Here is a 14,909-nt window from a genome sequence, read left to right on the forward strand (position 1 = left end):
TTCTGGGGGGAAAAAAGATGTGTGTGTGTGTGTGTAAATCATGAAATATGTCTAACTACTTACAGCTGCAATAAGAAACTGGTCTAGGGGCTGGCGTTGTGGTGTACTAGGTTAAGCCACCACCTGCAGTGCCGGCATCCCATATGGGCACAGGTTTGAGCCCTGGCTGCTCCACTTCCAATCCAGCTCTCTCTATGGCCTGGGAAAGCAGTAGAAGATGGCCCAAGTCCTTGGGCCCTTGCACCTGCATGGGAGACCCAGAAGAACTTCCTGGCTCCTGGCTTCAGATCAGCACAGCTCCAGCTGTTGTTGCCATTTGGGTTGTGAAGTGGAGGATGAAAGGCCTCTCTCTCTCTCCCTCTGCCTCTATGCAACTCTATCTTTCAAATACATAAATAAATAAATATTTTTTAAAAAGGAAAGAAACTGTCCAGACATTTGGGCATTAGTAAATGGTGGAGGTTGGATGTGAACTTTGGAGTGCATGATTCCAAATTTCATCCCTCATGTATCTATTGTTATGCATCAAATTTTGTTCCCCCCTCTCCGCTCACCCCCACCACCAAATGTTGAAGACCTAACACCCAATATCTGTAAATGTGATCATATTTGGAAATGCAGGCTTTGCAGATGATCTAGTTAAGATGAGGTTGTTTAGGGATGGGCCTTGATCTAGTATATGCTGTTCTTACAAAAGGGAGAAATTCAAACACAGACATGCACAAAGGAAAGGCAAAGTGAAGAGACAAAGAGAGCAAATGGCCAAGAGGACACAAGCAGAAAATCAAATGAAGGAATGCCTGCAGCAAACAGAAGTTAGGGGAGAGGTCTAGAACAGATCCTCCACCTCCGAGGGAGCACAGTCCCACCAGCACCTTGATCTCAAGCCATCAGCCTCCAAAATGAAAACACTAAAATTCAGTTGTTCCAAGATGTGATGTTTTCATACAGAAGCCGTATACACCCACTCAGCAAAGCGGCTTCTTGGCACACGAGTCTACAGTGTTGAGTAGACACTGCACACATCCACATATTCAGGAGATGTCTTGGTTCCTTCGTGCATCTATAATAAAATACCTGAGCCTATAATAAAATACCTGGTAATTTATGAGTAATAGAAATTCCTTTCTCACAGGTCCGAAGGCTGGAAAGTCCAAGATCAAGATACTGCAGGTTCAATGTCTGTTGAGAGCCTGGTTTCTGCTGCCTTTGTATGTGTGTGTGTGTGTGTGTGTGTGTGATGCAGCTTTCCGGATCTAGAACCTGGCCCTGTGGGTCTAGACTTCTCCAGCTCCATGAGCCTGGGATCTAGAACCAGCTTTCCAGAGCAGTCAACACTGAAGACATCGCCATTCTAGAATTTTTTTTAAAGATTTATTTATTTATGTCTTTAAGTAAGTTTTTTTTTTTTTTAATTTGACAGGTAGAGTTATAGACAGTGAGAAAGAGAGACAGAGAGAAAGGTCTTCCTTACATTGGCTCACTCCCCAAATGGCCCCCATGGCCAGCACTGCACCGATCCAAAGTCAGGGCCAGGAGCTTCCTCCAGGTCTCGCACGTGGGTGCAGGGGCCCAAGGACTTGGACAATCTTCTACTGCTTTCCCAGGCCACGGCAGAGAGCCGGTTCAGAAGAGGAGCAGCTGGGACTTGAACCAGTGCCCATATGGGATGCCGGCACTTCAGGCCAGGGCATTAACCCACTGCACCCTAGCGCTGGCCCCTGGTCTCTGCTTCTAAGATGGTGCCATTGGCCATTATGTCCTCCCACACAGACTGGAAGGAAGAGCAAAAAGGGCCCAAGCTGGTTCCCTCCGGCCCTTTTATAAGGTACCAGTTCACTCAAGAGTGCAGAGCTCTCATGGCTTAACCACTTCCCCACAAGGCACTAACTCTTAGATCACTACAGTGAGCAGGAAGTTTCAACATGAGTTTTGCAGGGAATGTTGTATTTTTTGACCACAGCAGGGGCCCATTAGTATCAGTCAGAAACAACATCACTTTATGTTTGTCGTTGAGCTCTTATTTTATAGAACTCCTTTCAAAAATATTAATTGATCTGTTCTGTACCACAGTCATGTGGGCTAGCCAAGCATTCTCTCTCTAGGATAGTTTTACAAGAGTACTGCATATGGGGAGATTTCACACCCCAGCAGACTGTCTGCATCTAAGTGCTGCCTTGTCTGTGGCTCAGGAAAGTTACTGATCTTCAACGTGCATTGACTTCTTCATCTGTACAATGGGAACAATAATAATAGTACCTACCACATAAGAATCCTGAAACGGTTAAACTAGACAACATCTGAATTTCTTAGAGTACCCTATTATAAAGCCCTGGAAAGGGGCCAGTGCTGTGGCATAGTAGGTTAAGCCTCTGCCTGTGGCACCAGAATCCCATATGGGTGCCGGTTCAAGTCCCGGCTGCTCGACTTCCAATCAATTTCCCTGCTGATAGGCTGGACAAGCAGTGGAAAATGGCTCAAGTACTTGGGCTCCTGCACCAATGTGGAGACCCTGAAGAAGTTCCTGGCTCCTACCCTTGGATTGACCCAACTCTGGCTGTTGTGGCCATTTAGGAAGTAAAACAGTGGATGGAAGACCTTTCTCTCTGTCTTTACCTCTCTCTGTCTATAACTCTAACTCTCAAATAAATAAATAAATTTTTTAAAAAGGGTGAAAACAACTCTGAAAAACCCCATTTTACAGCCAGAAAAACTGAAGCTCAGAGAAGCTAAGCGATTAACCCAAGGACACATAGCTCTGAAACAAAACCAGAATCAAGATCCAAGATTTTTAAACCCTGGGGCAGCATTATTATCCTGTCTCTCTATTACTTTTCACTTTCATAATTCGTTAGTATCCTAAGTTTTAAATCATTCTGAACTTTTTTTTTGTCTTTTAAGCAATTATAAATTTAACCCCTCTCCCCATGACCACCCCAGTCATTCAATAAAGATTACAGTTTCTATAAACCACAATCTTCTTGTCCAAATTCTTTTATGAGAACCTTTATTCCAAGAAGTAACTCATTTTATTGCCCAACAGCAAAGCAGTTCTGTCAAGATAATGCCTTAGCTGAATAAAGCGCCGGGGACATAAAAAGGTGGAAGACACAACAGCCGTCACTACCAGCCACTAAACCGCTGACTCCCCCAAACCTGCATGTATTGATCCCAGATCATCTATGCTTAGCAAGGGAGACCATCATAAATTCATGAATTCTTAGAGATTTGTAAATAAGCTCAGCACCCTGTAAATGGCAAAGTTGCCGTGGGACCTTATTTCCACCCTGGAACACTTTTGCATGTGCTTAGAAAGTTGCTCTTAAAATTAAGGCTTGCAGAATGAAAAACCCATCAGGATTTAATGGCCATATTTTAGCATCTTACTGCTTAAAGGAACTTGGCTTTTTCAGCGTTTTTGCAAGTTTTGATTTTTTTTAACTGCCACAAACCATCCATCAAAGTTAAACTATTGATAGGGAAAAGGAAAGAAGAGCCATGAATGAGAAGAGCTGCTGAATATTAAAACAGACCATCTCCCAGTCCAATAAAATACAATTAACTAAATTTCATCAAAGCTTCTATAAAAAATACACAAAGAATCAATATTAGGCATAAAACCCAAAAGTGGGTTGTTATCTCTAAACCAGAAAAACATTTCATTAAGCTGAAGGATTTTATACTCCCATTGGGAAAATTGCTTTTTCCTCACACTCCTCTTTGCTCGCTACAGAAACTCAATTGAAAAGTCAATCATCGAAATCACTTAGCAAATGTCACAAGGTGCTGCTGCTTTCTAAATATATTTGTTTCCCAATGGAAAACTCAGGCCCTAGAAATCACCACCTTTCCTCTGTGTTGACTAACACTGCTCCGTTGTTCTGCTGTTTTTATTCGCCTATGCTTTTCTTCTGTTGGTCAGTTTTTGTTGTTGTTGGAAAAAGCAAGCCCATTTTATAAGGGTGCAGGCAAAAACTTTTCCCTTTAACATGTGTGTACCTAGTGAGTGCACCCTTTGCCCAGGTTATAAATGAGCATCACACTCATCGTACTCATTGCGACAAGGAAAGCCTCTTCAGGCTAGCAGCATGAGGTACAGTCTTTTCACATTTCATGCTTGGAAATGCCTGTTGCCTGACTGACACTCTGCCCAGTAACAATGCCAGTTTGGTTTATGATCCTGTGAACCCCAGGTCAACAAGGCACTAACCTTCTTCCACAGCTCCCTAAAATACAGTTGCACAGATAAACACATATGCACAAAGACCCCAGGAGCAGAATTTGAAGATCAGACACAATACTGCCAAAACAGAAGCTTAAGGAATTTTCTGAAGACCTGAAGTCATGAATTATTGAACTGGAAAAGCAGGAGATAAGACTATGTTCTCTGGGTACCAATGACCTAACTTCAAGTAAAGAGTAGCCATAGTAAAATAGCAATTTATTGGATACCTCCAATGTGCACTTGATATATGTTTTATTTTTCTACTTCTGAATTCCCTTTTGACTGGCTAGCTATGTGAGCTGGGTCAGACAGCCTCCTTATTCAAGTTTAGGATTGTGAAATTCACATACGGTCTATTTCAACATGCTTTACAAACCATCAAGTGCCTTAAAAAGGGAAGAATTATTTTATCAAACCTAGCACAGGGACCTGTGCTACTAGTTGACCATTCTATATGTGTATTCATTTACTTAACTAACCAGACTCACCATCTGCATATTTCTAATTTAGTTTGTCTTGGTCACATGGATGTGTACTAAAGGTGACAGATGGTGACAATAGCAGACAGCTGTAGTGGGACCCAGGCCCCCCACAATCACATCTAACATCAGACTTCTAATAATCCTTAAACTTGGAAAACCATTGCTGGTCCTTTGGGGACCAAACCTTTTGAGCTTTTCCTCATCACCCAGATAACTTCTGAAATAATGTACCCTATTTAACAGAACAAGTATCTTCTTCTTAAAAGGATTTATAAGAAAAGAAATTATGTTGTGCTAAAGTGTGCACTTCATACACAAGTCATGGTGTATTCCAATACAGCAGAGCCTCCATGAACCTCTTGCCAACAACTCACCCAGAATCTGGCACTCAGAAAAAAATGTAATTACCGAACATATTGCATCCGTGAAATAGCAAACGTGGAGTTGCAGTTAATATTAAATTGTAGTAGAAAAAGAAATTGCTTACATTCTACAACTCAGTGAAAATTATGAAAGAACAGTAATTAGTAGGATCATAGCTTTATGACTAATGCCTTAGGTTAGAGTCATTCAAAAAACATTGCCTGCCCTTTGAAGAACGTAGTTTTAGCCAGGCAAAGCTGAGACTGGCCAAGCAAAGGTGGCAGTAGCCAACAAAGAACTTTCAGCCATAACATTAAAGCTGCTTCAATCACATGTGATTTAAGTAATGAAGGTAAGACTACATTAAGAATGTCGGTATGACGCTTTATACATCAGTAGTAAGAACTTTGGATTAATTTTAGATAAACAAACAGACACACACAGATATATATGCTTCACAATCTGGAGTAGTTTAATGCTGCGCTCATATCTATAAAACCTTTTGCGTTTCAACATCTGTGAAGCATAATAAACACCCAATTCTGTTCCTGGGAACTCAGAGATCCTTTTGCCATGGTCATGCTGCCATCCAGTGGGCATTCCTTGGAACTAAGGTTCTTCTGTCCTCAGGAAATTGTCAAGAACGATTCAAAGTCCTAAAGTGCAAGTCAGACGTCTATTTTCCTTTAGGAGACTAATTTCTGGAATACCCCTATGGATTTTTCTGAGCTTGGATCACAGTATTTGTCACACTAGGCCTCTTTCTTAGTAGAAAGATGTTTTCAAATGTTTCAGTGACACTCGGTGTGCTGGAATGGAATCTCTGTTTTTCTTGTCTTTGTCGAAAAATGAGAAGATACTCACAAGAGAAACATGTGCCCCTGGAAAGAAGTATCATCAGACTAGCCAGAGCCCGCTCCTTTTGTTTAGCTCCAAGTTGCATCTTTGAGAACCAGACCTCAAACAGGAGTTAACAGATCACTTTCTTTTTATTTTGTTCTTTTCATTCTTGTCCTGAGACAAACACTGCTGTGTGATAAACATGCTACCGTTTGGAATGGGACATTTTACTTTAGGCCCTTCACATGCATCAGTGCGGTGTCAAGGTTGCCCCATGTAGGATAAAGGAAAGTGAAGGAGAAAGACAACACTGTGGCTCCTTATTGAGGACCCAAATTAGTCATTTCTTATCTCTGAATTCCATTTCTACCCCTGCTAAAGGAGGAGTGGTGTTAGATGATATCCGAAGTGAACAAGGCAAGTACTGTACCAGAACTAGACACAATGAAAGACAATTATAAGATTTCTCCTCCATTATATCAGGCCCTCACTGCTCTCTGGAAAGACCTGGAGAGGATGGTGGCTCTGTTCACTCAGCGGGGACTTGGCACCTGAGATTCATAATCATCTCTGAGTCCTCCACTCATTATAGGACAGGGATCTGAACTTGGGTGCACAGTGATATCACCTGGAGTGCTTTAAAAACAGCAAAACCTGGATTCTACTCAGATTTAACTGGTATGGAGAGCCACTGGGACTTCGCGTTAGTCTTAAAGCTCTCCAAGTGGGTGCACTTTGCCGTAAGGCTTGAGGACCACTGCTCCAGAGAAAACAAAACACAGAGCCCTCGGATAATGAAATGAATCTTTCCAGGAGGGGCAGGAGAGCAAGGCACCTGTACTCAGCCACCTCATTCCTCACCATCCCTCAGCTTGAGAACTATGACCCACTTCTGGCTTCCTGCGGGCACTTCTGCTCCCACTGGTAAATTCCAAATGCTGTTACTTGGTTCTCTAAGGTACACGCACGCACTGCAATAACTCATTCTTTGCCGAAGGAGGAAAAATAAAAGCAAAAGGAAATATTAAATTCCCCTTGCTAAAGGCTTTTTTTTAGTACCATAGATGTTTAAAGGGAAGGGGGAATTTAGAGATCATCTATTCCAAGTCCCTTATTTGACAGAAAAAGATGTAAACCAGGAAAGATCAATAGCTGGATATGGGTTTTTACATGCTCTGCATCAGCAGTGCTCCTGGCTACTACTTCCAGATAATGTCCCAACAATAACTCTTCACTGCAAACTTACAAGGTAGGCACTTTACAAGTCTGTTGAGACTTCATGATTAAGCCAACATGAATGACACTGGACCTGAACTTGAACTAGGCCATCAATTTCCTCTATACCATACAATGTCTTGCTCCCACAGGTCATGTATGACCAGGTGAAACAGGAGGAATCAGGCCTCCTCAAATTCGGACTCAGCTACCCTCCACTGCCCATTAGGTCAGCCAGGACTATTTTTTTATGAAGAATTTCATCTGCTAGCTTGCGTTAGAAACCTACTTTAGGAGCCGGTGTGGTGGCATAGTAGGTTAAGCTTCCGCCTGCGGTGCCGGCATCCCATATGAGTGAAGGTTTGAGTCCCAGCTGCTCCACGAATGATCCAGCTCCCTGTTGATGGCCTGAGAAAGCAGCGGAAGATAGCCTAAGGGCTTGGGCCCCCCCACCCACATGGGAAATGCAGAAGCTCCTGGCTCCTGGCTTCAGGTCAGTCCAGATCCAGCCGTCGCAGCCATTTGAGGCGTGAACCAGTGGATGGAAGATCTCTCTCTGTCTCTCCTGTTAGCTCTGCCTCTCAAATAAATAAATGGAAGAAAAAAATCTACTTTTAAACCCTTTGACTTTATTCTTCTATGGCACCTTTTCTTCCCAAACCAAAATCGAATTATATAAACTGACCACAGGGCAGAAGTTGGAAAACGGGTAATGTGGGGAATTCTAGAAGGTATAGTTTTCCTCTAGTGGCTTCACATGAACAAATGCCTTTGTATATGTATTGGATATGTTCATTGAAGAAAATGGATAAGCTTTTATAAGTATAAAGATTATAAGCCATCCATGCATTGTCATTCTTATTTTAATGCATTTACTTCCAGTTGTTTTATAAACTTTTATTTTATTTTCTTTGTAAAACTAGAAACACAATGTAAATACTATTTTATAATTCCCTTTTAAAAACTTAATATTATATCATGAGCATTTTATTTTACTGTTAAATATGCTTTACAATTATAATTTTTTTTTGACAGGCAGAGTGGACAGTGAGAGAGAGAGAGACAGAGAGAAAGGTCTTCCTTTTTGCCGTTGGTTCACCCTTCAATGGCCGCTGCAGCTGGTGCACTGTGCCCGGCGCACCACGCTGCTCCGAAGCCAGGAGCCAGGTGCCTCTCCTGGTCTCCCATGTGGGTGCAGGGCCCAAGCACTTGGGCCATCCTCCACTGTACTCCCAGGCCACAGCAGAGAGCTGGACTGGAAGAGGGGCAACCGGGACAGAATCTGGCGCCCCGACTGGGACTAGAACCCTGGGTGCCGGCGCCGCAGGTGGAGGATTAGCCTAGTGAGCCATGGCGCTGGCACAATTATAATTTTAAAAAACACTTTTTAAAGCCTTCAAATCCATTATATGAGTTTGTGTAATTTCTTTAAGCATTCTATTATCATTAGATATTTAAGTAATTTCCACTATTTTAGTATTATAAACAGCCCTGTAATAGACATCCTCATACAAACATATTTTTATCTTTTTATATTTGTAAAATATATAAACACTTATTTTTATAAATACATAAAGCATTATGCGTTTATATATAATAAACACTTCCTTATACATGTATTTGCTACTGTGATAAATCAAATTATGCTTTTTAAATTTTATTTTATTTGAGAAGCAGAGAGAGAAAATCCTCCCACTTGCTGGTTCACCCCCAAAAGCCTAGGAGCCAAGAAACAAATCTAGGTCTCTCACATCCTGGCAAGGACCCAACCACCTGAGCCATTACCTGCTGCCTCCCAGGGTACACATCAGCAGGGACCTGGAATCTGAAGTGGAGCTGGGACTCAAACCCAGGCACTCCAATATGGGATGAGTACATACCCAGCAGTGATGCCCCCTTTTATTCTTTTAATTAACTATACATTTCCATAATACTGCATGTTAATAAGAACAATGCAAGTCCTGAGTAATCCTCACCAAACATCTTAGCTTGAAAGTAGCAGCAAAGATGGTTTCTCTTATCACAAACTGCTAAAAGTCCATTCCTATGGAATCTTCCAGGCTTTTCAGAGGTCCTAAAAGTTAGAAATATTCTATGTTTATACCCAGGGCTGCTATGTTCTTACAGGTATCTCACCCAAGGGAAACACTCCTGGGAATATACTCAGAGTTGTTGAGGCATGGGCATCCACTTTATCTCTACTTCTCTGGGGAAAGTATCCCAATTTGCTCAGCAGAACTGGCCATTTTCTGGTCCAAGCCGATGACACGACTGTCAGAGGCATGTAGCAGAGTGTTCTGTAGGGTTCCACAGCTCTCAACTCTGGTAGTCCCAAAAAGGTTCCAGCTGTTGACACAGGCTGCTTCTTCCACCTGTCTATGCCTCCATTTCTCCATCTGTTCAGATGGAATATTACTTTCTAGGGTTAGTAGTACTTTCTAAGATTGAATGTTCTCAGTTATAAAATAGCAGAAGTATGAGCTGCATCCATAAGAGTATACACTGCAATAGTGATGATGTTGGCTCCCTCCAAAGGGTACTTGTGGTGCTATAAGATTAACACCCTTTGGCAAAGGCACTTAAGACGTGAGGAAACACTGTGTTCATGTTTTGCTATCTGGACATTTGTAATCTTGCATGAAAATATCATTCATATTATATAACTGGTGTCCAAGCAGTTCCACATAAAGCAGCTTGCTTTTATTGAGTTATACTTTTAATGTCCTGAATGAAAATTCTATTTAAAGAGTCCAACATCCCAAGCCATTGCTGAAAATCACACCCTCATCTCTAACAATTTCGTCTGCTAAAATTAGATTCAAGTGTCCTTAATAAGGGAGGAGATGGAAAGTTATCATGAAATGGCAACTCGACAGGACCATAAAGGCAAAGGAATGATCTGGATTATTTGCTTTGTTGAGAGTGGAAGGCAATTACGGTCAGACTGTGAATCTATTAGCCTCAGACCTTTATATTTTACCAAGAGATAATGGAACCTTCAGAACCTGTCTTGGGCATCACCATGACTCTTACAATCCAGATAAGATTGTCTGTAACTCCCATTTCATTTTAGCCAGCCACGAGACTTTGTGTATTAGTGTCTTTTGACTGCCTCTGACTTAGAACCCTATTTCTGCTTAATTCACTGTCTCTGGATCATCTCTTCATCAGATACCTGTTCTGCACTGCCATGGCCTTCCAAGAAGAAATTCATTCCTTGCCTACACAAGCCATTCATTTTCTTAAAGATTCATTTTTTTTGTTTGAAAGGTAGAGTGACAGGAAGAGGGAGCAACAGAAAGAGAGGAGAGAGAGAGAATTTGTCTGATGGCTCAATCTCCAAATGCCCACAATAGTTAGAGTTAGGCCAGGCTAAAACCTGTAGCCAGGAGCTCCACCTGGATCTCTCACATTGGTAGCAGGGAACCAAGAACTTGGATCTTCATCCACTGCTTCACAGGTGCAATAGCAGGAAACTTGATTGGAAGTAGAGTAGCTGGGACTTGAACTGGCACTTCGATATGAGGTGATGCAGATGACCTAGGTTAACCCACTGTGCCATGATGCCTGCCCCTACACAAACTATTCTTTCATTCTATTTCTCTTACTTTTTCTGTGCATATGTGTGTCTCTCATTTACATATATACACATATGCACATTCACATGTTAACCACACACATGCTTACATCCACACACTCCATGCACACAGAGACACACACGCATGCACACACACACACACACACATGACTTTCAGAGGAAATGCACAATACAGCAGATTTCAAAAAATTGGGAAAGACAGGAGAGTTACTTGTGCATCACTTGAACATAGCCCTTTCAGATTGAGCCTTTATCATCTCTACACACAACATTGCTAGGACTTCCTAATCACATCAGGGGCTTGTCACCAGCTTCTCACCACCATTCTATCTTTTCTCCCTGTCCACAAGCCTCAATATCTTACACACAGAAATTCTTAAATCCCTTTGGTTGTCTTCACTGCTTCAAACCCTCAATCCTTCCCAGTCCATCCCCAAATGACTTGTCAAGATACTTTCCTCAAATAGCTCCTCTCAAAGGGATAATTCTGGTAGCAGATGTTAAAATAATACATTCTTCTCCCACCTGCATATCTTTTTCTCCCCTACCTACTTTTTTCATGACTACATAATTGGTAGCCAGGTTTATAAAGAAACACTGTATTCTGATGGGGTGAGAATTTAGCCAAGTGGTTAAAATCCTAGTTAGGACACCTGCATCCCACATCAAAGTACCTGGGTTTAATGCTCAGCTGCAGCTCCTGAATCCAACTTTCTCCTAATGCACACCCTGGGAGGCAGTTATGACGACTCAAGTGATTGAATCCCCGCCACCCATATGAGAGACTTGAATTGAGTTCCTGGCTGTAGCTTGTCTGTCCCAATCCAGGCCATTGTGGGCATTTGGAAAGTGAACCAGTGGATGCAACTGTGCTTTCTCTCACTCTCTCACCCTCTCTCTCTCTATCTCTCTCTCTCTATCTCTCTATCTATCTATCTAATTCTCTTCCTCTCAAATACATAAAAATGAAGAGGAAGAGAAAGAGAAAGAAATGCCATCTTATGGATTGGATAAATCCCAGGAACACAAAGACTATTTTAAGACTATTCCATCTTTACGAGAATTCCACTAATATAAAGGACCTGGCTGGCCAGAGCTATGTAAAACACAAGGACTACTCATATATTCCTTGGCTTGGAACCCAAACCATCATTAAGAGACTCCATCAATTCTGTGACTCTCAGCTCTATTCAAGGACAGCTGGTTATCCACCAACCACAAGATTTAAGCCTTGAAGACAGATGTTCAATAATCCAAGAAGACCATTGGCAGGAGGTGCCAAGTGCACAATTCTGTGTCAAAACAGAGGACTGCTGAAGACTCTGCTTAGCAGGAACTAAAGAAAGTCTTGCCAAGCAGGAGGGATTTCAAGATAATTCAGTAGGAGTGGGCATGGAGGGGACAGCTGGAGCCTTGCTTTCAAACCTCAGCCTGTCCTGCCAAACACCCAAATTGAACAGAGTTGGGGAAAAAAAAAATAGAACAAAGGCATCAGCAGATGCACGCTGAGGGCACCATGTGTTATCTTTGCTGGAGCAAGAAGAGGAGTGAGGAAGGAGGGGACTGATTTCCTGGATACCTGACCTTAACCACGGAGCCAATTTTGAATCAAACACACTCAGAATGCTGTATGAAAATGCTCATACCCCCATTACTTCGGTTTCTGCATCAGACGTACTGTCTTGCCTCTGCCTTGTCTTGCTCACCTCATTTTCCCGTAAACATACATACCTGCTCAGGAAAGATCAGTCCTTTGTTTTTGTCTCCATGTGAAAGCCAGAATGCTTCCTACACTTCTTGGGGTAGCTGCAGTTTTTACTCCATGAGAAACCTGCCATCCAGGGTGGCAGATTTCAAGATTTTATCCACCTTGCCCTAGAGAACAGGGAAGGTGGGGAGGTAGGCTGACATCCAAGCATGTGAAATGTCTGTATTTTTGTCATAAAAATTTCCCATTCATTCCAGAAATCACTCCCTGACTCTTCTGGCTTCCTTCAGTACAAAGAGAGCAGCTTAGCCAAGGATTATGAGCAACTAGGGAGGTACAATTTCACTGCCAAGTTGCCAAGTCATGAAGGAAATGCAACTTGTCTAGTGACAGAGGGATCTGGAAAGAGTAATGGCCTGGGAACTCTCCGAAGGCAGCAGGAGGGACCAGCAGCAGGAAATGAAATGCAGGATCCCATCCCTGCAGAGTGCTAGCATCTCATCACAGAGTATGATGAGCAGGATCTGTGAGCTTACAGTCGCAGCCTCATCCTGGTCACCAGCTGCAGCACTGGACACCCCAATCTTTCCAATCTTTGCCTGACTCCATTCTCCCTTGACTCTCTCCTACCTATGAGCCACTTCTTCTTTGTCTCCTCAGCTGGTTACCTCCATCTCCCTGACCTCCAAACACAGAACATTCCAGAGCTCAATCCTGGGAGCTCTCTTCAATATCAAGTCTCACTCCCTGGCTAAACTCATCTATACTTCAAGAACCGGACATATGCTGATGACTCAAATCTGTAACACTAGACCTCTCATTTAACCTCAGGTCAGTGTATTCAGGTGCCTACTCCACATCTTTACCTGGCTATCTGACTCAAACTTAACACGTCCACAATATAACTCTAGGTCCTCCTTGCTCTTATTTGTCTCACTAGATGGAAACTCCATTCTTCCAACTGCTCAAGCTGAAATATGAAAGGCAACCTTGAACTTTGCTCTCCCACTTACATCTTGTATCTTATACCTTTCTCATACACCTTACATCAGCCAGGCCCATTTGTTCTACCTTCAAAATTTATCTAGAATCCAACCACTTTTCACTACCTCAACCATCACTACCAACCTGGTGCCAGCTACCACTCCTTGGTGTCTGGACAATATCTCCAAGTTTGTCCACTTTCTGCAGTGTGATCCATGCAGCAGCCACATCTTTTGAGATTCAGATCAAAACAATTCCCTAGTCAAATCTTCCATGGATCTCCTGCTATTCTATATAAATCCCTTCATGATCTGTCCCTTATTAGTCATCATGGTTTATTATTCTTAGCATTTTTGTAGTCTAGAATAGGAGTCACCACTCTGAAGTCCTTGGGACTGCTTCCTGTTTTATAAATGAAGTTCTATTGGAAGACAGCCATGTTCACTGACAAGGACTTTCTCCTTAACCAAATTTAAGTCAGTCTCCTTGGACTCTCTTCTTGACTGGGCCTAGAACTTGGTCTGCCTCTCTGACCTCAGCCTGCTGAGCCTAGTGTTAAGAAGAATCCTGCAAAAGTAGCTTATCAAGAATCCTCCCATCCTTGGTATCTGCTCAAATTCCTTATCTCTCATCCTTGACATCTAAGTTCTTCGCAATAATTTCGTCTCTTGAGCTAATCAAGTCAAGCTCCACATTGGAGCTCAGATCTATACTGAAGTCCCTCTCCCCTAATATATATCACCATTTTTAATAAGTGTTGAGTACAAAATTTATTCTCCTACGTTATCCATTTACACACAGTCTATGGCTACTCAAGTGCTATAATAGCAGAATTGAGTACTTGCAATAGAAATTGTATGATCTGCAAAGACTAAATTTACTATCTGGTCATTTACAGAGAAAGGTTGCCAACTGTTACTCTAAAATGTAAGTTCCATGAAAATGGAGACTTTGAAAATGTTCAATAAGTAGTTGTTAAATTAACAGCAGATAAATATATAAGATGAAAGTATAAAGTAGTGACTAGATTTCTAACAAGAGTATCAGAATGTGACATGCAAATGAGTGCTGTCCTGTAAAAGACAATGGTTGTGATAAGTTAGCAGGGTGGCTCTCACTGAAAATGGATTAGAAACTTTTGATAATGCAATGGTTTCTGCCTCCTAGGGAATGGTGTTTAATTTATTTTCAGAGACAACCATATTAGCATTTAGGACAATGACCGTACTCATATAAGCACATCCCACCTGTTGTCCCAGGGGACGAACTGTGTTCAGTGGAGTAACCTGAATGCTGATGTTAGTTTGTTTCACTTAATAGTGTAAATTGTGAATGTCTTTCAGCAAAGCTGTGGGCTTTAGATTAATTGGAGGTATAAAAGATGCACACATATACAACTCTTCCTCTCTTTTCTTTGCGTACTAAGAAGAAGGCCTGGGCCTTCTCGTGTTGGAATGAGAGCTTCCCTTGCTCTTAGTGTCTGGCTAGGAAGTA

Source organism: Oryctolagus cuniculus, chromosome 20, assembly GCF_964237555.1.
Source record: "Oryctolagus cuniculus chromosome 20, mOryCun1.1, whole genome shotgun sequence".
In the NCBI taxonomy this organism is placed as follows: Eukaryota; Metazoa; Chordata; class Mammalia; order Lagomorpha; family Leporidae; genus Oryctolagus; species Oryctolagus cuniculus.